Genomic DNA, 21,094 nt, shown 5'->3' with positions numbered 1-21,094 from the left:
CTGCTTCAGCTCTCACTGCTCAGGCTGCACCAGCTGACCAGCACTGATTGTCCAGCACTCCCAGTGAGATGAACCCAGTACCTCAGTTGAAAATGCAGAAATCACCCGTCTTCTGTGTCACTTGTGCTGGGAGCTGGAGGCTGGAGCCGTTCCTATTCGGCCATCTTGCTCGGGATCAGTTATAACACTTTTAATTTTGCCTTTTGATACTTTAGTGATTGTATTAGTCAGTTCAGGCTGCTGTAACAAAATACCCCAGGCCAAGTGGCTTAAACAACAGTTTATTGTTTCACAGATCTAGAGGCCAGAATTCCAAGATCAGTGTGCAAGCAGGGTTGGTTTCTGGTGAGGTCTTGCTGGTCAGGTTGCAGATGGACACCTTCTTGCTGTGTCCTCACATGGCCTTTCCTCTGTGCACCTGCAGAGAAGAGAGAGAGATCTCTAGTGTCTCTTTCTCTACTAATAAGAATACCAGTCCAATCAGATTAGGGCCCTACACTTATGATTTCATTTAACTTTAATTACCTCTCTAAAGACTCTATCTGTGAATGCAGTCATATGGGGGTTAGAGCTCCAATATATGAATTTTTGGGGATGGGGGTCAGGCATGATTCAGTTCATAAAAGTGATATTTAGTTTTATTTTTTAAATCTTTGTTCAAATACAATATGCAGTAATAATTAAACATACACAGACCTCTAGAGAGGATTATGGCCCCAGGTCTAGCTATTGTCAGGGTCCGTATTCTTAGTGACTAGGACCATGTGTCTCAAAACTTTGCTAAAAATGCATATTTCTTAGCTCCAGCCCAGGCTACTAAATCAGAATCTCAAGGGGTGGCATTTTAAAATAAGTATCACAGGAGATTCTTGGGTACACTGAAGCTTGAGAGCAACTGGACTCCCTTTCCCTTTAACTGTGACTAATTATTATTCCAGATCCTTTCTGTCTTTTATACCATGGGTTGGAAAACTTTATTCTGTAAAGGGTCAGATTATCGTTTTAGACTTTCAGGGCCATACGGTCTCAACTGTGCCATAGTAGCAAGAAAGCAACCATAGACAACAAATAAACAAATGGCATGTCTGTGTTCAATCAAATTTTATTTACAGAACAGGCAGGTGGGGCTGTGGGCCATTTAACCAGAGGTATAGTTTGTGGACTCCTGGCCTAGACAGTCTATTAATGCTACCTACTCAAGAGACAACCGTGTTGAGGTTGGTTTTACATTTTCTTGAGGTGAGAACAAGAGTTGATTCTCTGAGATTCAGATTTAGAACAGAGATTCACGGCCAAATCATCAATAAACAATTTTGAATGCAGATTTCTGTACTCTCCTCTCATCTACTGAGTCAGAATCTCAAGAAACCAGGACTCAGGACATCCTTAGGCTCACCAATGACCCAGATGCACAGACAGTGGAAGGGATTCTGGAAGAGGATGCAGCATGACCATACTTACTTTGCTCCAGGTAAGCTGGAGTATTGCTACTACAACCAGCAACTTCTCCTCCGCATGGTAGACACTGCACCCATGGCCACTGCAGGGGGAATTTCTTTTTTTGTTCAATGAAATCCAAGGAAATGCGAAAACTCACCTAAAGCTAGCCTGGACCTTAGCCTTTAGGGAAAATAGAGGCCGCATGATCCTCCTTGGGAAACTTCAATGGCTCAGGAAACCAGACACAGTCCTGCTGACCTACGCACAGGCCATTCCCACCATTCCCATCCCATTTCCTCAACCTCTGCGCCATTTCTTGAGGACAGGATTCTAAGAACCAAATGGGGAACTGAAATAAGTGTGTGCTTTAGAGTCAGATAAATGAGGGTTAAAATCATAGCTCTGCCATTTTTAAGCCAAGGGAACTCAATCAATGTAGAAAAGTTTACTTTCCCTGGACTTCAGTTTCTCTGTTTTCAAAGCGATAAAATGGGAATAACAATAAGTACCTCATAAAGTTGTTCTGAAGATTTAATGAAATAATGGAGCTGAAACTTGACCTATCACAGACGCTTGGTGTCAGCAGAGGCCGAATGGGCACAAGCATTATTTTTAGTAAACGTTTAAATTTAGAATAATTTTAGATTTGTAGAAAAGTTGCAAAGATAGCACAGAATTCACCTATACCCTGAGCCCAGTTTCATCTATTGTTCACAGTTTACGTTAGTGTGGCACAAGTGACTCAATCAATGAACTAATATGGACACATCATTATTAACTAAAGTCCACACTTTGTTAAGGCTGCCTCAAGTGTCTTCGCTCTGTCCTATGCAGGGTCCCACATCACATTTAGTGATCTTATATCCTGAGCCTCTGGAAGACCCCGGCCATTTGTCAATCCTCTTGTTTTTCATAATCTGGACAGCCTTGAGGAGTACTGGCCAGGAATTTTGTAGAATAAATGTCCTTCAATTTGAATTGGTTAGATGTTTTTCTCATGGTCAGACAGGGGTGGTAGGTAGTATTTTTTATTTGTCTTCTCTCTGTAGTTTCCATCCAATGTTATTCAGATTCTCAGGTGATGGGCCATCTGACCCAGAATAACAAGGCCAGGAGGGAGAAACCTGTCATTATTATGGAATCGGGGCAGCCACAGGAAGGCATAAGTGCAATAGCACTACACTGAGCTTAGATTTGCAAACAAAAAATGTAGTTCTCACTTGTTACACATGTGCTTGTTATAAAGTTAATTTGGGATTTTGTCCCAGGAATGGGTGCAAAGTAACAGCTCTTGCTAATTCCTTAACCGTAGGTAATAAGTAGTAATAAAAAGTTCTCTTTGTTCATCACCACTGAGTTGCAAAATTTGCAGGCAGTTTACATCTCTGTGTCATAAAATTTAAACAACAAGCTACTCCTTCAAGGTCAGTTAGTGAGAACTTGAAAGATCTGAGTCAGGCCATCAATAAAAGATGGCAAAATGAGATCCAGGTGGACAATCTGTCGTGTTCAAAAGTCTGAAATGAAATATGATCATCAAATGATACAGAAAATTTCAGCAGCTAAAATTCAGCTAGATTACTTGAAAAAGTTGCCTGCACTGGATAGCATCTGTTATAGATGCCAGAGATGCAGTTGCTATTAAATTGTATAAAGTATCTTTTAAGTAAAACATCACATTTCTTTTCCACTATTATCAGGAACCAAGACATTTGCATATTATTGCAAAATGTATGCTGTCCAGAGGGTGTGTATGACAGACTTTGATGAAGCTAAAGCCAAGATCAAGGAAAACTAAATAGGAAAGATCCATTATTGACTCCCTTCAAGCACACACATAACTCCCATACGTGGGAATGGCAACTGCATGCGCATATCAAAAGCTAAGTATTTGCTCAAGCTCTTAAGACTGAAAAATACAGTTTCCTCATCTGTGAAGCGAGCAGGCAGCACTAAATGGCCTCCAGGGTCCCTTCCAGATTGAAAGTCCTAATGTTCTGTAATTCTATCATCCCAGCCTTTGATATGGAATACTCACTGAGAAATAAGCTCAAATCAGGCCTGACAGCCAAAATATAATGCAGAGAATCAGTCTTCCCACTCCTAATGCACTAACTGAATTAATGGTTTAATACATGGCTTGTCCTGACAAATTCCATTCTGTATCTGGTAGCAATACCAGCAGGGTAGGGGAAATCCTTGGAAAATGCAGCAGCAAGTGTCTATAATGATAATGCCTGTTGAGCACAGTTTACTCTGGGCTAAGTTTAAAATCAGCCCAGATTGTTAAGGAAAAATACACATCAGGAGATTTTCCAGGAGATTAGTTGGCTTTTTCCACACTTGAACTTTGGGAACTTGGAAGTCAGCCCAAGATCTCATAACTTGGCAACAAGGGGGTGGGGTGGGCGTGGGGGACGGGTTTGGAGAGTGTAGAGAGAGAGGTTTGGATTTACTCTACTTCCCTCTTTCTAACACTTTTCTGATATCCAACACAGTTCCTCTTCTTTTAATATATCAGTAGTACCAAAGTCAACAAACACGGGAAAGCTGACTAAACGGCAATTGGCTCTGGCCTGCTGTAGTTACTACAATGAAATGATGCCATTAACTGGCCCTGGCCCCATCCTGCTCAGCGCTGAGATTTCTAATCTTACACAGCTGTGCAGCTCCTGGGCGCCTACAGCCCAGAGAGTCTGACTCAGGCCTGAAAGATGCCTCATCTTCGACTCTGCAGATCACTGAAGAGGGTCACTTAGTTTGCTTGCCCTTGCTACTCACAATGTAGCCAGGCAACATCAGCACCAGTTGGGAGCACCTGGCAGACTCTTGGGCCCCACCCCACCCAGAACTACCAAATCTCAATCTGCATATTAACTCCGCAGGTGGTTCCTGTGCACACTGAATTTTGGAAAGTGCTGGCCTAGACCTTCCCTTTGCTTTCCTCTTTGGGAGAGAGAACAATGTAGCAACTTTAGGTCTCCAAGGCTTCAGTTTTCTGAAAGGGCACCAGATTCTAAGCATCATAAGAAGTGGCATCCAGGCCAGGCATGGTGGCTTACGCCTGTAATCCCAGCACTTTGGGAGGCTAAGATGGGTCGATCACCTGAGGTCTGAAGTTCAGCCTGGCCAACATGATGAAACCCCATCTTCACTAAAAATACAAAAATTAGCCAGGTATGGTGGCATGCACCTATAGTCCCAGCTACTTGGGAGACTGAGGCAGGACAATCGCTTGAACCCAGGAGGTGGAGGTTGCAGTGAACCAAGATCTTGCCACTGCACTACAGCCTGGGTGACAGAGCAAGACTCTATCTCAAAAAAAATAAAAATAAAAATAAAAAAAAATAAGAAGCTTCATCCAAAAAGAGAGTTGGAACTTTTTATGGTATTCTGCTCTGTGTGGCAGGTTAATTGAGACGGCCCTTTGTTGTTTGTTTGTTACCCATCCACAAACAGACACAGAATCAGAATTTGGGGGATGGGAGACCAAGGATGACTCCATCCTCCTGGGAGAGCTGGGATTCCAGTCTGTGCTCCATGCACAGGTGCTCCTGGGAGCGATTCTGGGTCATCAGGCCAGAGAATCACATTCTCTGCTATCAGCATCCAACCTACTCGAGTACTGACCCCACCCTGCCAGGAGAGTCCAGCAAGCCCCGACGGCCTGAGCACAGCCAGGCTGGACATAGGAGGCAGCCCTGGGAGATGGTATGTGGCCTGTTCATGGACAAGCTGGGTCTACCTCCTGGCTACCTCATTTAGATGTGGTTGCATTTAATCACCATTTTTTGTCATTGTTGTTTCTTGAACAGATGAACTCCCATGCTTTCACAATGCCCCTTCTAACATATTTTTACTGTATTCTAAACCATTGCTACTTAAGAGTGCAATCCAAGGACTACAGGCCATTGGCATGCCTAGGAGCCCATCACCTCTGCAAGGCTCCTGCCCCACCTGCTCCCACTGAGTCTAAATGTGAATTTCAAAAGATCCTGCATGATTTGTGTGCACATTAAAGTGAGAAACATTGTTGTAAACAACTACTGCATACCATGAAAAGACTGTTGGAAATGTGCTCAAAGAAGAGCCCTCCTCATCCTCTCCCTAACTGTACCATAACACAGAGCTAGTGCTGAAAAGATAACAGCACATGGTGTGTCTGTGTGATTACTTGTTTCTCAAAATTTGTTATTTAGAGGAGTATTTCTTGCAGTGGGCTTCTTTTTGACTTTATTTTGACCCACTAGTTCAGTACTGGTCCCAGTTCCCAAAGAGTTTGGTTTTTATTGATGAGATGGGGTGGTGGATCACTGAATTAACTGATGTCCATCTGCAACTAAGTAACTGGGTGGGTTCAGAGCCCTTCCTCTCATGGACTGCTTAACTTCTGTCCTCTACATTGTTGCTGTCCTTTTATGATGCTTTCCCTCGCTTCCTAGGCATGGTTCCTGCATTACATCCATCCTCAACCCTTTCTCTTCTTGGCCTTACTCAGCTTAATTCCAGAACATGATTTATAAAATGTCAGTCTAAATAACATACTAAACTTTATATGTAAAATGATAGTCTCTAGAAATATGTCCAAGTCAGGTGTTTCTATGACATTTCTGGAGCCAAAAGCAAAATACTAAACACAGTTAAAAAGGAAACCTCACTTCTTCCATTAGTAATACCCAAACAGTGACATATTCAATGCCTGCTAAATTCTGAAACCTGGAAAAATGCAGCATTGATGTGACTTACCACTAGAAGCAATTAATAAGATTATAATGACTTACCAAGAGTTACCCTTTATGATTATGAATCTTTGTACATTGATGTCAGCGTTTCAACAATGTGACTTGTCTCTTGAGGACAGGAATCATAATTTAAAGACATTCACCTTCCTAGTGCCAAGCAGTGCCCAGGATCCCATAGAGTGATGGCTATGCTGGGAATGATGGTGCCAGTGATCACCAGGATGGAGATTTTGCCATTTTCAAGATGGGTTCAACCCTTTCAGGATGTAGATTTTATCTTGTAGTTATTCTGTTTTCCAGAAAGAATTAAGTTTAGAAATAACTGTAAGAATAGGAAGTCTAGCAAAAAGACTCTTGGGTCCTTCAAGAACGATTCCTCTGCTACAAAAATGTTCTTCCCCTTTAGAAAGGAGAGCATGGGGCCAGGCACAGTGGCTCACACCTGTAATCCCAGCACTTTGGGAGGCTGAGGCGAGAGGATCACTTGAGGTTGGGAGTTCGAGACCAGCCTGGCCAACATGGTGAAACCCCTTCTCCAATAAAAATACAAAAATTAGTCGGGCATGTTGGTGTGCACCTGTAATCCCCACTACTCGGGAGGCTGAGGCAGGAGAATCACTTGAACCTGGGAGGTGGAGGTTGCAGTGAGCTGAGATCATGCCTCTGCACTCCAGCCTGGGTGACATAGCAAGACTCTGTCTGAAAAAAAGAAAAAGAAAAAGAAAGGAGAGCACTGGAGAACCTAAATTTTGGGTTTAATATAATTTCATCTACCATCATTTGAAAAAAGACTCCAGGTTCTCCAAAATGTACCCAGGCATCAGCAGCATCAGCACCACCTGTGAGCACATTAGAAAGGCAGACCCTTGGAAAAACAGTTCTCCAACCTGCAGCAAATCCTGCTCTCTCCTTCTCCTTTAAAATGTCATGTTTCTCTATAGACATTAGTCATATGTATTTATTTGGAAAATGATTTTATACCTAGGGCAAGGAGGTTAGTTTCAAAGTAAAGCCAGGAAGAGAAGGGGTTGAGGATGGATGTAATGGAGAAACCATGCCTAGGCAGCGAGGAAAAGCATCATAAAAGGAGAGCAACAATGTACAGGAGAGAAGTTAAGCAGTCCATGAGAGGAAGGGCTCTGAATCCACCCAGTTACTTAGCTACAGATAGACATCAGTTAATTCCATGATCAACCACCCCCATCTCACGAATAAAAACCAAACTCTTTGGGAACTGGGACCAGAACTGAACTAGTGAGTCAAAATAAAGTCAATAGGTACCCATGCTTTCCCTTGCAGCTTCAATTCTAGCCACCACTCATACTTAACAAAGTTTCATGAACTCACCTCTTTGAGCCTTTCTGTCTGATGCTAAGTCTGAAAAGAGTACCTTCTTCCTGCCTGACCCAACTTCCACTCATGCTCGAGGCCACTACTTTCCACAGTGAGCTTTTGCTGATATTCACACCTGCAAGGCTCTCTTGTGGTAGCCTGTGTTCACTCCTGTTGGAACTTATAAAATTATCTCTTTACTTGTCCTCTTCCTATCTCAACTGTTATCTCCTGAAACATAGAAATAATTTTGTTTGGTTAATTTGTGCCTCACATATTGCTAGGATATGTTAGATACTCAATACATATGTATCTAATCAACTCATGAATACTCTATGATACTCATCGATCAGTATTCTTAAATACCACCAGGTTCTCAGATTCTCAAAAAGTGGCTCTTGCATGAAAAGAAATTATTTTCTAAATTACTGTTTCATATTTGTCTTTACATCCATCACTTATTCCTCCTCTAAAGAAAAGGGGAAAGAAGCCTTGTTATAGCCACAGTTTCCTGTTCTCACTCATAAAATGGTCATTTTATGTTGCTGTTGGGATGTAGGTGGTTTGTGCAGGAACTTGGGGTGATAGAGGAAAGCCAGATACAATGACTTTTTGGTCCTTTCCAAACTCCAGAAGATGTCTTTAGACATTTCTTTTTCTCCCTCTCTTTTCAAAATTAGGTGGGACCTTCTAGGTGCCACCACAATCCATCTCTACACTAATGATATTTATCTAGCTGTGGACATAAACTTTCAAACCTTCTCTTGACTCCTCACCCAGAAGATCTGCCAGGAAAGCTCAGAATGGAGCAGCAGGAGGGGTGGAGAAGCACACTTTGTACTTAGAGAGTCTCTTTTCCTTCCCTCAAACTTCTACTGTCCCACTACTGTGTTTTTCTAATACTGTCTACTCTTCATTGTGGTTGAGAAGCTACTGAACAGGTGTTTCCTAAATTCTAGAACTAGTGCCTGATTAATGAGCAAATTATTACAAAACAGTATACAACCTCCAGACAAAAAGCTTAATTGCAGAGTATTATGTCAGGACCTTAGAATTCATAGCATGTAATATGTACCCTATTCTATTGCTGCTGTCTCACCACTTCCACAATTTCTGCAGAAATTAGATATTGTCTTTCTAAACTATAATTGTCTCAAAGGGAAAAAGAAAACTGTCATGACAGTGCAGTCCTTCCAAATAGAACTTCGTGATCAGTTAATTGACTTGGAGGCATCTTAAAGAAAATTTTAAGATCACCTAATCAAATCATCCATTTTATAAACAGGTAAAGTGAAGTCCACAGAGGCTTTGGGGATTGCCCAAAGGCCAAGGCTTGAGTCTCACAACATTAATCTAATCTGGCATTCATCTCAGTAGTAGCTCTCAAAGTGTGCTCCACAGACCAGTAGCCTCAGTATAACTTCGGGGCTTATTAGAAATACAGACTCTCCACCCCATCCAGACCTATTGGATCAGGGCCTCTTGTGGTCTGGCCCAGCAATCTGTGTTTTCACTGGCTCTCTAGGGTGTTAAGATGCACCTTCGGTTTGAGAACCACTGCAGATGCACTACACACCATCCAAACGTTGCTCAAAAGTAATGGGCAGGTCTTCTGACTCCAAGATCGTGTTGACCAGGGAGTGGGGTGGAGAGAAATATTCTGATAGCCAAAGGAGAGGTGATCCAGTAAGAATAAAGATACAAAATAAGAAGGAAAAGTAGGCTCAGGACTCCAGTTGAAATGCCTGTTGAAGTAGCAGCAAGATCCCTGCTTAGCCTTGGCTATGAAATAGTGACTTTTCCCTTTCAGAAAATAAAACATGAGAGGATAGAGGAAGATAAAGAACCAGTTTCCCTTCCCAATCACTTCCTTAGCTCCAGAAAGTTTGCCTCCTAAGGAATTTAATCAGGAAATAAGATCCCAGTAGGATGTGGAGTAAGTTCTTTCTTCCATAAATCACCTGACAGTTTCCAAAGTCATTAATCAGCATTTTCAGTTCCACTCCTCCCATGTGTGGGGCTCAATCTCTCCTTCCTTTACACAGTGGAGAGCATAGCTTTCTTCCTGCGGCCCAGTGTCGCCAGGCTTATGTCTTCATAGCTCATTTCCGAGGAGATGGGGGAATCTTACCTCATAGCTTTTGGCTTTCAAAGTGTATGAGAAAACCCTTGTGGGTCCAGCTTGGTTATTCTGCTACAGCGTGGACTATGTTCCACAGACAGACAGAAGAGACACTATGATTAACCAGGTCTGCGTCACAGAACTATGCTCTAAGCAACAAAAAGGTCACTGAAATTAGGGATCCTCACCAGTGACCCATGACAAAAATGAGTGGAAGATTGGTGTTCCCAGTGGAAATAGGGAGAGATGGCTGCTATGTCCCTTCTCCCATTATTGGCCTTATGGAGCCTCAGAGCAATGATACATCCTGATGATGTATCATTGATAACTAATGATTATCTAGTTATCATGGATGATGATAAACTAACTTTTATTATTAAATATTTTGCCATCACAGGACCCATTTATGTGGTTAACAGATTAGAGAGGGTGTGACACCGGGGGATTTGAGGGGGATGCAGTTCTTGGTGAAATTAAAACAGCAGATTATGGTAACCCAAAGTCCAAACACAGACATGACCCATGCTAATTCAGAACAGGGATTCAGGAACCAAAAGCCACACTATTCAATCTTGCTTCTATCTTATTCTATCAGGCTAAACCTTGAGATGACAGTAGAAAGAGTATTATCCCTTCCATAAATCTTAGCAAGGAGAAAGCTAACACCCAGAGGACTTTACTAACACTATTATTAGTAACAGAGCTGCCCCAGATCCTAGTTCAATGCCCTTACAATGATATCAGATTGCTTTTACATAAGAAAAAAGAAAGATAATCAGGCTTTCAAGGTAAGAACATCCTGGATGCTCATATACATTCTGATGATCACAGAAATAAGCAGAAAGGTGGTCAAATATCTGAATATTGTCATTTATATGATAGGGAACCAGAGGTGAACCTGTGTCATATACTATGCTTTCTTCCTCCAAGTGAATTTTCTAATTAGAGTTCAAGCATGGTTCAACTGGGGATGGAGGGACTAAAATATGGAACTTTTATGGATCTGCTCCTGTGTCTTATTTTATATCAAAATCTTGACCATTCTCATGAGTTTAGATCTGATTTATGATGACTTAGGAAATTGCATATAGATCCAACACTGCTGAAATAATGTGACCATCTGAAAATGAAGGTGAGGAAAGAGCCTGAATCCACTCCAGGAGGTCATTTAAAATCTGAGGGGGAAAAATAGATAAAACATGGAGGAGACCAGCAGCAAAATAAAACCCGGCAATGCTGTTCCTGATTGAGAAGCTAGGGAGTGGAGAAGCAGCAAGCTGTGCACAGTTGGAAAATTCAGGGAGTGCTCATTTCAGTGGCCAGTTTTTGAACATGTCAGTTTAATTATGATGCATCATAGTTGACAGTGATGCATATGGAACCAATTACAGCACATGTTAAAATCAATTATTGCATATTTCAGCTATCCTAAACACTGGAAAAAGCGTTCTATGCATTGCTGCAGATTTCAACTCCACTAATCATTTTTACTATCATGGTTCAACAAGAAAAGGAAATATATATCTATGTGTGTGTGTGTGTGTGTATATATATATATGTATAAAAGTATACATATATATCTATACTGAGAAAAACACGTTTCACAACCAACATCAAATGCAAAGCACAGAAACAGTAGCAATAGATAGAAAAGTTTCAAACGTTTGTTCTTACAGAAGTCTAATCTTCCATCCTGCCTTTTTGAAGAGAAATAACAAAAAATAAAATTCCTTGCTATCTCCCAAGCACTGTTTTGATCAATTTAATCCACTTTGGCCTCTTTACTAGCAGTGAGGTCCATTCTCAGCTGCTGTCTACTGGCTATTTTGGTCTAAAATGTTTGCCTTAACTGTTTACCCTGTTTCTGTGGCCTTTTCTCCCCCTTCAGATTTCTAACTCAAAAATTCTCCTTCAAAGTTCACAGCTTATTCATTTTCTGTTTACTTTTATATGCACCAACAAATAACTGGGTTATTGAAAAATGAAGGTGAGGAGGAGGAGGAGAAGGAAGGTGAAAAAAGTGAAGGTGGATGGCATTTGCCATTCCTCGGAGATTTGCACATTTGCTGGTTGTATTAAATCAGCAGCCTGTATGCTGTAGTGAGCTCCAAAATATGTTTCCTGTGAAGAAGGCTTATATTCTGAAAATTTGGATTTCTACTTCCTCTTCACCATGCATAACAAAAGTGAGCTACAGAAAATACATTGTGTCTGAACTGCACTGAAGGCTTGGGGACACACACTGGTGTCCCATGGTGATAATTTATCTACGCAAATCCTCCTGTCCTGAGATGAGGCAGGAACTCCAAGGTGACTGAGCATTCCAAAAAAAGCCACACGCCTCACAAAACTTGGCTCCAGGGAGCAGGTGGGTGTGGATCCCGGGAAAGGGATCAGTGGTGTCTGAGTCAAGAAGAACCCAGTGGTCCAAGCAAGAGCAAAGAAAAACAGCCCATGTGGTTTAGTCAAGAGAGCGCCGGGCGGGATGTCGGGAATGCTGACTTCTCTGCTCAGCAGCTTGCCCAGCTGGGGCAAGGTACTCAATGCCTCGTTGTCCTCCAGACTGTCACCTGGCAATGAGGGAAGTGTATCAAAGAGAGAACGAGGCCTCTGAATTGCTTCAGGGCCCATAAAGGGAGGACTGCTCCATTTTAACGTTTTTGAGGATCAGGGTGGGAACCACTTATGCTTGTTTGTTCTGTGACTAAACAATGGACCCCAACTTGTGCCAGCTGCCCTTCCTTCCTTCCTTCCTTCCTTCCTTCCTTCCTTCCTTCCTTCCTTCCTTCCTTCCTTCCTTCCTTCCTTCCTTCCTTCCTTCCCTTAAGAAGTACTTATTTTGAACTAGCCCTAGAGATACCCATTCTCCTCTAGTGGAGCTGATAGATTACCAGCGAAGACGAGTGCATCAATAACCACATGGACATTAAGGGAAGTAAAACAAGACCCAGGCCCCTGGGTTTGTGTTTCAGATAAAGGGAGAATCTGCACTATACTGTACACATGCCTGTGATCTGCCACAAAGGGAGTATGGTGGGAAAGTGGCGGAGAAGGATTCCAACATTGCCCCTTCCCAAGAATTTGATGGGCTCTTAAGTCTGCATCGTGATTCAAATGATTTAAAGGGTATCTTGTGTTCCATCCAATAAGTGGGGACCTAGGCTGTGTGAGCTGAATAGGAAAATCTGCTAGTGGCCATTTGTGAGTTGGAGGACAAAGCTCAGACATAGTTTGGGAGGAAGGAGTTTCATCGGTCAGGGTCCCAGAAGAATATGGAATTCACCCATATGGTTCAAATGCAGAAACACTGTCCAAGGGGCAGCAGACAGAATGTAGGCAGAGTGAACCAACAAGGGTTGGGAGGCCCCCAGAGACGAACAGCAGCTTGGAGCAATTTGGAGCTATTACTGCCCTAGGAGACACTAGGAGCTAAGGAAGAGGGCTGCAGGCGGGAGTGCCCACCAGAAGGGAAGGGTGCAGCTGCTGCTGGAACTGTGATCCCAAGGCAGGGAGGGAGTGGAGGAAGAAATGCCCCATCTCTCTCTTCTGTTTGCTGATGGTCTTCGACAGAGCCCAGATGTGGCAGTCAAGCAGATCAGTTCCTCAGCAAAGAAAAATGTATGTTTATATGGCTGGAAATGGCCAGAACGAGGGCTCCAGCAGCCCCAGAACATGCCCGGTTGCCCAGGGTTCAGGGACCATTATCTCAATGTATGTGTAACCAAACCTGACACTCAAATTGGGATGCTCTAGAACATAATTCACCCCAGCAAAGGTGTGCAAGGAGAGTGCGAGACAGGAGCCAGCTCTAGATGAAGAGACCTAGGAGCAATGGTGTAGAGCATCATGTCCCCAGCATGCTTTGGGCAGGCTTATGTGGTCAGGGAGGGAGGCTTGGGAGAGAACTTCAGAAAGGTTGAGAAAAGTCCTAGAAGGCTTTACTAAAGCATTTGTACTGGATTCTAAAGCAATGAAAACAAGCTTTTAAGATGAGCCCACTCACTTCACCTCTCTGTTCAGAAACACACAAGTGCTTTTGACCCCAATGGGTTCAATAACAAGCTTGTGAGTAGATGCAAGTGGCTTCTATAAGTCAAAGCTCATCAGAAAAGCCATCAGTAGTTTCATGTAGTTAAGAGCATGGGTTCTAGCCTTGGGTACACCACTTACCAGCTGTGTGACCTTGGGCAAGTTACAGACAGTTTCTCAGTTTCCTCGTCTGTAAGATGGTGATAAAAATGGCACTGACTTCATTAGATTGCCTTGAGGAGTAAATGAGCTCATGTTTGAAAAGATCTGAGAACAATAATTAGTATCCATCTTCATAGCAGCCACATACAATGCATAATGGTTACAAATTCAACAGAGATATTATTATTGTAACACTTACCAACTGACCAAGAACACTGAAAACATACCCTTGAAGAGCACCCATAAAGAGCATTCAGCTATAAATAAGAATCAAGAAAATAGTACTGGTCCTAGGCTGCCAGCTCATCAAAATTGTCCCAGACCAGACCACAGAGCAGAACAAAGACATCTGAGGGTTTTTTGCATATACTCCCTTATGACAGAGAGAATGGCCACATACAGTCTAATGCTGAACGTGCACATGTTGTGAATATTTCCAGACCTACAAAGCTTCCAGGTGGCATGTCACAGCATTCTAGAGGCAAGCTGTCAGTGTCACAACACAGAACTTTCCTGAAGGCATCTCAGAGCCAGAGGAGTAAACAGCAGAGACCAGCTCCCAGGTCATCTGCCTGTAACCCTCACTGTTGCTAAAACATTCCAACAAATTACTCTTACCATCCCATCTGATTCACTTGGTATAAGCAGAAAGTGCAGACACCCATGTGTGGTCTGAACCACATGACCCTTCAAATAAAAAGTATAAAATAAGTCATTGTATTTCCCCAATCCTCTGCAAAAGAAAATGCAATTTTTTTTCTCTTTTTCATTTTTCTGTTGACGTTCATAGCTCTACAGTTGACATTTGGTCTTCTAAAATATCTTATATAGAGGTATCAGAGGTTTAGGCAACTGAAAAAGCGGAAGCATAAGGAAGGTGTTTCGTAATTTATCAAACTGTGAGTACTGATACCTCATTAATTTTTAATGCTTCCTTCAACCAAGGCGAGGCAACGTTTTCCTCCGGCAATCTTAATGATGCAAGCCCTGCCACTCACACAGGTGTTAATGGCAAAGTAATTTTGAGGTTTCTGGATGAGACAAACATTCCACATTTGTAGAACAAACATTCAGGAGGGATCCAATGTCAATGTTTCCTACGGATTTTTATTTAATAACTCTACTGCCTGGCCTGCGGGATGCTCTCAGGAAGGGACACTGTTGTCCAGTCAGTCCTCGCTGAATCACCCATGCCCACTATAACTCAGACATGCTCACATTGTCCTCACTCCTCACCACACCCTGGAGAGGGCATCTTTCCTCCACATGCTGTTCAAAAATCGACACAGCAGAAGAGGAGCCACAAGATACCAGGACCGACCCAGAAAGTCTCTGCAGCATTATTAAGGCAAGGGTGCTCCAGAACAGTTGTTCTTAAAATGCAATTCTGCAGTTCACCCAGGAACTTGTTAGAAATGCAAATTCTCAGGCTCTACCTCAGACCTTCTGAACCAGAAACACTGGCGATGGAACCTCACTATCTGTGCATCAACAAGCCCCGCCCCCAACACCCCGCAACAAGTGATCTGATGCCTACTGAGCCAACCAATCAAAAATTACACAAATACCAATGTGGTTTTGTGTAAGCAAGGTTAGTACATTATCTGCATGGCGAAACCCTACAAAACATAGGTCACATCTGTTGCTCAATCTAGAGAGAAGGGTCCAAATGTCAGTAGAGGCTTCAGGACATTGAGGAACTGCCCTTGCCATTATGTGGAAAGAGAGAAAAGGTGAAGACTACCCCTGCTCCCTCACCCAGCAAAACTAAAATGCCCTAAAGGGTATAATTTAACACAGCCATTTAATGATCAGAAAGGGGCTTCCTTTGTGGGTCAGAAGGAAGGAGGAAAAAGGAAGCAGCACATTCTGCAGTGAGGGAGAGAAAGCCCCTTTGGCAATCTAGTGCAAGCCCAGTTAGAGCATGCTTTTGGAGCCTCTGCACAGCAGGTCTGGGACCACAGTCTTTGGGATGATGTGACACTCCCTCAACAACCTGGCAGACCACAACGACAAGAAGGGTGGTGATAGATGATACTGGATCAATTACTTGGATTCCACTGCTTAAGTAGGAGGAACTTAAATGAGAGCTAGAACACCAGCCACCATGCTATGCAGGAAAAGGAGCAGAAAAACAGCTTATGATTTTTGCTTCCTGGCTGGGAAGGGGTCTGCTATGCAAGCAATAAAGTGGTTTGACCTGCCTGTTTTGACACCATGTATGCAAAGCTTAGTCTGTCTTGAGGATTTTAGAACACTGTGCCTAGAATTTTATAGCCTCATGTTCTATCACAATTCCAAAAAGACATCTGCATGAAAACAAGAGGTTTGGAATCTATTTAACAGAGCTACAGTCCTGATGTAGAGAAGAAATAATATTCAGATGGCATCCTCTGTCTATCCATGGTGGCTCAATACCTGCCTTCAGCCTTCTAGGGACTTTTCCTTACACTTCCTACTTAAACTCTTCCTTTAGCCAAGTGAGCTGCCCTCACTGTCACAGCCTCCAGTGTTCAACACTTCCTAACTCTATGCCTTGGCCTATCATGCCCTCTAGGCTGAGTGCTGCCTCAACTCCCTCTCTGGTTACTTGCTCCCAGGACTCTCTTACTCCTCTGCATCTTCACTGTTCAGTTTCCCTCTCTCTGACTTTTCCCTTCTTTTTATGTGTTCATGATGCTCTGCCCTGTGCTGTGCACTTGGACTGGCACAGGAAGTAACCCTCATGGAATCCGTGCAGGCGACCAGGTATACAGGTTTGGCCCTCAAAGCAGTCAATTTGTACATAACCAGTTATTTACATTTCAATTCCCAAATTTTACCAAGGCAAATTGCTGAAATTAAAGTAATATCTGTTTACAATGGCTTTAAAAAGGATTTTTTTTTCTTTCAAGTATTTGCCAGATTAGAAACACACAATCTATGTTTCAGAAAACTGAGGCACTACAGGTGTGGAAAGAGCCCAGCAATGCTTGCCACTCTCTTAGACTGAGAAGTAAGGTGGGCTCTTGCTGCAGAGGGTAGAAAAATGGGGTGGAGAAAAGGAAGGGTAACAAGATTGAGTCCACCCATTCTATCCATCTGTATCAGTTCATTTTCACAGTGCTGATAAAGACATACCCAAAACTGGGAACAAAAAGAGCTTTAATTGGACTTACAGTTCCAGAGGGCTGTAGGCAGGAGGCAAAAGGCACTTCTTATGTGGCAGCGGCAAGAGAAAAACGAGGAAGAAACAAAAGCAGAAACCCCTGATAAATCCATAAGATCTCATGAGACTTATTCACTATCACAAGAATAGCAAGGAAAAGACTGGCCCCCATGATTCAATTACCTCCCCCTGGGTCCCTCCCACAACATGTGGGAATTCTGGGAGAAACAATTCAAGTTGAGATTTGTGTGAGGACACAGTCAAACCATATCACCATTCATCTATCCATTCATCCATCTATCTAATCATCCATTCATCTATCCATTCATCCATCCATCTATCCATCCATTCATCCACCATTCATTCATCTGTCATCCATCTATCCATCCATCCACCCACCCATTCATCCATTCATTCATCTATACATCTACCTTTCCTTCATTCATCAATCTATCTATAGATCCATCCATCCATATATTTACATATTTCTATCTACATATTGTTATAAAATTATATTATTATATAGTGTAAAATTATACTAATATACTATTAAGATATAGTTTCAATGGTTATAACAAAAAAAAAACCCTACCAATGGTGACTTAAACAAGATAAGATTTCTTTCTCGCTTGCTCAAACACATAGGCTTAGGCAATTCTGAACTGATGTGGTGGCTCAACAGCATCAAGGACTCAACTTCCTTAGTTCTCTCTTTGCTGTCCTCAGTGATTAGATTGCACCTCCTGGTCTCATGTGGCTACTTCAGCACCCACTGCCATGTGCAGAACACAAGGGACAGAAGGAAAGATATGAGCATGACTGAGAGGTGATATCCACCATCGCCATTCACATACCTCTGACTATAAGTTTAGCATGTGGCCACCAGCACTTTAAAGGTTCCTCTGGACGAGGGACCGCACTCAGTATACACTCAGATAAACTATTACTAAAGGAAGAAGGATGAAAGGGATATTGGATACCTGTATCTGTGCTGTACTGGCTATCCTGATTTAATAATGTAGAAATTCCTAAATTATAAAAGATATTCATAGTTATACAAAATTATTTTCCACAGAAAGCACTAACGTGTATGGGCTGTTTGCCATCGTGTGCCATCTGTCACTCCAGCTTCCCATTGCCATTGTCATCTTGACTGGGCCCTACCACACCACTCCATTTCTGGGTGGAGATTAAGTTCATAGACTGTTAAACTTTCCTTTATGTTTTTAAACTTATTTTATAGAGTGGGATTTATTACAAATGTCATGCAATTTTATTATAAAATAATTCAAAAATGCAAATAAGCAAACAGAAGGAGAGGAGAAGGAGAGCAAAAAAGAAGAAGGGAAAGAAAGAAAAGCACTTTGTGGTTCTATCCCACAGAGACCATGATTTGTAATTATTTAGTGTACATCACTTTATTTATTATTTTTCTACCAAAATAAAATTACAAAGTATATATGACCTTGGAACTTAGTCACCCCCTACTTAACACAACACTTAAAAGTACAGTATAAATTTGGTCCTATCTGAATACAGCAACATTTCTGCAGGAAATTTGCTAATATCTATTACAATATACCACTGTAAAGATGTTTTTAAATTAATCTAACTATTGTTGAAGATGAAAGTTTTACCACTGAAAACAATAAACAAATTCTGTGCAAATATAGAGCTAAAGCAATGGAAAAACTATGTTATCAGCATTTATGCTTTGAAATCTTAGATTCTTTGGGCAGTCAGTAAGCAAAAAGAGGACAAGAGAACTGGAATCAGTGTTTTATCAGCAAGATCATATTTGCAAAACTATTTTATGAACAAGGGTAAGTGGAGAGGTTCATTTCTTTCAAGAGAAAATTCTAGAATACATTCCATTACCAATATTCATCCCTATGTGAAGATGATCAAAAATATGTGCATTGAAAAAAAGAAAAAGAGGATAAAAGATTGTACTGATATCCCAAACAGAACAGATTGCTCTATTGTAGCTGATGTTTTCCTCTTTCCCTATAATCAAGCATCAAAGGCCCTAACAGACAATGGCTAAGTTGTCCCAGATGGCAGCACACACATATGGGAAAAGAAGACCGGTGCATGACTGTGCTGATGGGGATAGGACACATTTCCTAAATGTCTATCCAGGAGGACAAGGCAGGCCTGGCCAGACCAAGGCTACAGACACATCGAAAGAATTGGAAACCTGACAGTTCACCAGCTGAGCAAGTTGGGTGCCAGTCATGCAAGCAGCATGCGTAGGTTGCCTCTTGTCTGCAACAGCATCTCGTACTCATTAGCCCACTGGAGCCTCGTGCTTCCAGGGCAAATGTGAAATAAATTAAACCGACAGGGTCCTGCTTTTAAGAATTTATGTCTTTTTTTTTTTTTTTTTTTTTTTTTTCATGGCCATATTGGGTCCTGAAAAGGGCCTCCTCCTCCAACCCTAGCCCCAGCTTGCATCCTGGCCAGGTAACCTAACATTTATGAAATGCCTCATTCTCCACATTTAGCTGGAGAGACAAATCCTTGAAGACATTAGGGATATGTTTTGCTTAAAAGCAAATTCTGATATATAAGATATAAGCATGGGGTAACTTTTTATTCTACAAAATAATTCTGAACTTATAGAAGAATTTCTCAGACAATTCTCAGTGAGCTTTTTAAGTAAGAGGCAATTCACAAAACCATTCATACTCAACTTTTTTCTGTGAATTCATCTATTGTGTAAAGTTAAGTACAACCACATTGTTAGAGTAATCATAATTAGATCAGTTATTTCATACAATAAAAGCCACTAGTAACATTGTGTCTTATGGTTGACAAAGCACTTTCATAACTATGATCTTTCATAACTATGACCCTACAACAACCTCCAGTGAGGTAGTAATTACTATTCTCTCTGACACACTAATGAAGACAACTGAAGCTCAGAGAGGTTGAGTAACTTTTTAAGAATACACAGCTAGTGGATGGTAGAAATGGGGCCGGAATCCATTTCTTCTGACTTAACCATACCTTCCTCTCATTTCAACTCTTGTGGTATAGAACCAGGATGACCACGTGTCCCAATTTTCCTGGTATCACCCCTGTTTAAGCCTTTTCCCCAGAATAAATTTATTAAGAATGTCTTCTTTTATTCTCAAAAGTGACCCTGTTTGTATGATAAATGACAGAACAGTGCTTTATGTTCCATATTTTACAGGTTTTAAGATTTCTTGTGATGCCATATAGGGATGGAGAACAGGGAAAGAGGTATAAAGACCAAGTAGGCTCAAGAATCCCTAACTGCATTTCAACTGCAGTACTCATACCATTATCTGTTTTTATATATTTGTTCTGTTTTTAAACAAAATGGAAGATGGATACTACTCCTTTAAGAGGTTGTAAAGCCTTTTATCTATAAAAATAGTAGCAGATGTAAGACTATGGAATACACATCATTAGTACAATCTAACCACTACAGGTGGAAAATAATGGATTCTAATACCAACATTGAGAGACTTACACATTCAACAAAACAAAGCATAGGCTATCATATCACTTAAGACTGGTGGTTGCTATTAACTGAAAATCCAATTCACTGATTTAATTAAAAAGTAAAGAGAAAAAATAATGACAGTATTGACTCACATAGCTAAAAAGTCTGGGACTAGATCCAGATGCTCCAAGCTGTCATTAGAAGTTGGTTTCTCCATGTTTCACATCTGCCTTACACTCTAATGGATCCATTCTCAAGATTTCTACTGCTCCCTGAGAGTGCAGGGTTTATATAGTGTCAGCAATCTCAGCAAAATGCTTTGTGTCTGCCTGATTCACCTTCCTCTCTCCATTCAAAGCAATCAGGACAGCCAAGTGAAAGCAATGCTCAGATTGGCCCATAGGAATTGCCATCCACATTCTGCACCTGGAGGTGGGATCTGCCCAAAGTACATGTCAGGAGAGTAGAGGAAGACAGATTACCCCAAGAATGAAAGAGGGGAAATCATTACAAACCATTTAGATACTAAAAGGGCGGAAATGTATACTATACTGTACTATCACATACTACAAATAACTCCATGCTGGTAAACTAGATAACTTAGATAAAACAGGGTGAGGTTGCATTTTGGAGGTGAAGGTTCC

General features: G+C 41.7%; 1 long non-coding RNA gene across 1 annotated transcript; it reads right to left on the bottom strand.

Moving 5' to 3' along the window:
* Positions 1-265: 265 nt before the first annotated feature.
* On the bottom strand, positions 266-20,797 carry LOC119622310 (uncharacterized). Its single transcript, XR_005238958.2, has 4 exons — positions 20,603-20,797; positions 6,222-6,471; positions 1,462-1,540; positions 266-418 (listed from the first exon to the last, which is right to left on the bottom strand). It is a non-coding gene; the product is annotated as an uncharacterized lncRNA (long non-coding RNA).
* Positions 20,798-21,094: the final 297 nt, after the last annotated feature.

The sequence above is a fragment of the Chlorocebus sabaeus genome, chromosome 2, assembly GCF_047675955.1.
Source record: "Chlorocebus sabaeus isolate Y175 chromosome 2, mChlSab1.0.hap1, whole genome shotgun sequence".
In the NCBI taxonomy this organism is placed as follows: Eukaryota; Metazoa; Chordata; class Mammalia; order Primates; family Cercopithecidae; genus Chlorocebus; species Chlorocebus sabaeus.
The sequence above is the reverse complement of the archived record's forward strand: the minus strand, read 5'-3'. Positions and strand labels throughout refer to the sequence as shown.